Genomic DNA, 3,485 nt, shown 5'->3' with positions numbered 1-3,485 from the left:
AGTTAGAGGGAGTATCTTACCTCCTTGGTTGGACGATAGAAAAGAAAATCGTGCCACTCGCTCCATCTTCATTCACCAAAAGAGCTATGCCACCAAAGTGCTAGACCGCTTCAATATGTTAGGAAGTTATCCTACAAGCACCAATCATACAAAAGCTTAGTGCCAGTGATTGACCAGACAGCGAAGCGGATAAAGCTAACATGGCAGCAATGCCCTACAGGGAAGCTGTGGGTAGCTTCTTGTACCTAAAGACAGGCACGAGACCTGACCTCGCTTACTTCCTTCGCGAAGTCAGCCCGTACCTGAGCAACCCAGGATAGTCTCATTGGAAGGCCGTCAAACAAGGTCTGCGCTACCTAAGAGACACAACGTATTTTGGCATAATTTTTGGGGAGTTGAATTCTTAGAGCTCTTACAGTCAGATGCATATATAATGGCATACACAGACTCAGACTATGCGTCGTGCCGAAACACACGCCGCTGCATCGGTGGATATATCACCATGTTCTGCAATAGTCCTATTAGTTGGGTCTCACGCCGCCACCACACAGTGGTGCTATCTACAACAGAAGCAGAGTACATCGCACTCTGCTATTGCATGCAAGAGCTTACTGGCACTGGCCGGTCTGGCGGCTATGTTCGTTCTGTACGCCATCATCCCCCGAGTACAAGGGGATAAACCGATGCCGTTGTCCAAGCAGCTTGCCTTCTTGAAAAACGGAAAGGTAGCGCTAGGACTTGCGATTACCTTTTTCTGGCTCAGCGGATACTCGATCGCCTACACTTACATATCGCCGTATCTGCTTGATGTGGCCGGTTTGAAAGAAGGGATACTGAGCGGAGTGCTGTTGGCTTTCGGTATCGCTAGCCTGCTCGGATCCAAATTCGGCGGTTTCAGCACGGATAAATGGGGGGTATTCCCGACCCTGTCTGGGGGAATGCTCTTACACGTCATAGCGCTGTTACTTCTCTCTCTCACCGTTACCTATACGCACTCATGGCTGCCGATTGTCATCCTTCTGATCTTGTGGTCGTTTGCGGCTTGGACCTCCGGTCCAACGCAACAAGTCAATCTGGTTCGAATTGAACCGAATTATTCTGGTATCATGCTGAGCCTACTCTAAATGCGTAATTGCGCGAGTTGGCTATTTGACTTGAATGAACACAGAATTTCTCGCACGATCTAGCCATCTCGTTTATCCCACATCTGATGCTTTCGGTGATGTCTACTGGCAATCGGACTGGCGACGAAAGCATTACCGCCTCTTAATCAGAATAAAGAACACGGTGTGGTCAGGCTGAGTAGCTATTGATAGAAGCACCCTTTTAAAGAGTTGCAGACTACGTGCAAGAAGAGGACCGTATGGAATCGGATCAGAGCACTTTAGCTGATAACACGATTCGCGGCTCGAACTATCTGTTATTGAGCCTTGCCCTCTGTTCCACGACGTTTTTTGGTTATCACGCGCTGACTTTCTGTGGTGCAGCTAGGGGGGACGACACGGTGCAGCCAATGACTAGCATACGCAAAAAAGGGAGTGTCTAATGCGAAGAAACACTGACAAACATTCGCCACCCCGGCAACAAGGACAAGAGCAGTGGCGAGAGAGGCCACACGAAATGGAGTACGTATGTCAGCGGTGGGATTTGAACCCACGAGTGCGAACACAGTAGAACTTGAGTCTACCCCCTTAGACCGCTCGGGCAGCGGTCTAAGGCGCCAGTTTAAGGCACTGGTCCGAAAGGGCGTGGGTTCGAATCCCACATTGGCCAACTTCTTCTTTCTTTTGCCACTGGCTTGCCTGTTTTGGCGTCTATACTCCGCTTCGCCGACCTCTCGCGTCGTCCAGTGAACCTACCCGTCCTACCGGATCGCCCATCTTACTCTCCAACGACTCATTTCGCGTGGGTTCAAATCCACCATGGGCCTGAGTTCCGATGTCAACCTTTGTCATTTAACGGTACTCGCACTAGAACACAGACCGTGCTGGGTTAAGAGGACTATGCTGTGACACCCTGTCAACGCCTTATTACTGTAAGGGCGCTTGCTCGCGTGGTTTGGACAGTGCCGAGACCGAGCATCGAAGCTGGCTCCTGTTCGTTGGCACGCGCTCCGAATGGCCAAAACACCAGACGTAATAAAACGAAGCAGTACTTTCCCGAATAGGGTAGACGTATGTGAGCATGAGGAGGAAGTGCGACCGTGTGACAGGCCAACACAGCGTTTGGCAGGCTCATGGAAATGGACGACATCAGATCAGTCAAGTCTTGGGTGGGTGAAGACGGAGTGAGGCAAGCGGTGGCGGAGGCGAGTCGTCCAAGACAGGTGGTGTGCTGCATGGTTCGTTTGGCTGCGTGCGGCGCGTGGCTTGTGAGCTGTGGTGTGTTGGCGAATGGCGTTTTTTGTTTGCGCGAGGGTTGTGGTTTGCGTAAGGTGGTCAATTGGCCGAGCGGTCTAAGGCGCCAGTTTAAGGCACTGGTCCGAAAGGGCGTGGGTTCGAATCCCACATTGGCCAACTTCTTCTTTCTTTTGCCACTGGCTTGCCTGTTTTGGCGTCTTTACTCGCTTCGCCGACCTCTCGCGTCGTCCAGTGAACCTACCCGTCCTACCGGATCGCCCATCTTACTCTCCAACGACTCATTTCGCGTGGGTTCAAATCCACCATGGGCCTGAGTTCCGATGTCAACCTTTGTCATTTAACGGTACTCGCACTAGAACACAGACCGTGCTGGGTTAATAGGACTATGCTGTGACACCCTGTCAACGCCTTATTACTGTAAGGGCGCTTGCTCGCGTGGTTTGGACAGTGCCGAGACCGAGCATCGAAGCTGGCTCCTGTTCGTTGGCACGCGCTCCGAATGGCCAAAACACCAGACGTAATAAAACGAAGCAGTACTTTCCCGAATAGGGTAGACGTATGTGAGCATGAGGAGGAAGTGCGACCGTGTGACAGGCCAACACAGCGTTTGGCAGGCTCATGGAAATGGACGACATCAGATCAGTCAAGTCTTGGGTGGGTGAAGACGGAGTGAGGCAAGCGGTGGCGGAGGCGAGTCGTCCAAGACAGGTAAAGTGCTGCATGGTTCGTTTGGCTGCGTGCGGCGCGCGGCTTGTGAGCTGTGAAGTGTTGGCGAATGGCGTATTGTGCTTTTCTCGAGTGCCGCGAGTGTTTGTAATTGCGTAAGGTGGTCAATTGGCCGAGCGGTCTAAGGCGCCAGTTTAAGGCACTAGTCCGAAAGGGCGTGGGTTCGAATCCCACATTGGCCAACTTCTTCTTTCTTTTGCCACTGGCTTGCCTGTTTTGGCGTCTTTACTCGCTTCGCCGACCTCTCGCGTCGTCCAGTGAACCTACCCGTCCTACCGGATCGCCCATCTTACTCTCCAACGACTCATTTCGCGTGGGTTCAAATCCACCATGGGCCTGAGTTCCGATGTCAACCATTGTCATTTAACGGTACTCGCACTAGAACACAGACCGGCTGGG

The 3,485-nt window shown here is 52.2% G+C and overlaps 1 non-coding gene across 1 annotated transcript; it reads left to right on the top strand.

The window, feature by feature from the left end:
• Nucleotides 1-1,694: 1,694 nt before the first annotated feature.
• Nucleotides 1,695-1,773, top strand: PITG_30249. Its single transcript has one exon. It is a non-coding gene; the product is annotated as a tRNA-Leu (tRNA).
• Nucleotides 1,774-3,485: the final 1,712 nt, after the last annotated feature.

Source organism: Phytophthora infestans, genomic scaffold (assembly GCF_000142945.1).
Source record: "Phytophthora infestans T30-4 supercont1.75 genomic scaffold, whole genome shotgun sequence".
NCBI classification, from domain to species: Eukaryota; Oomycota; class Peronosporomycetes; order Peronosporales; family Peronosporaceae; genus Phytophthora; species Phytophthora infestans.
Note: the sequence above shows the minus strand (reverse complement) of the source record. Positions and strands in the feature narration are given on the sequence as shown.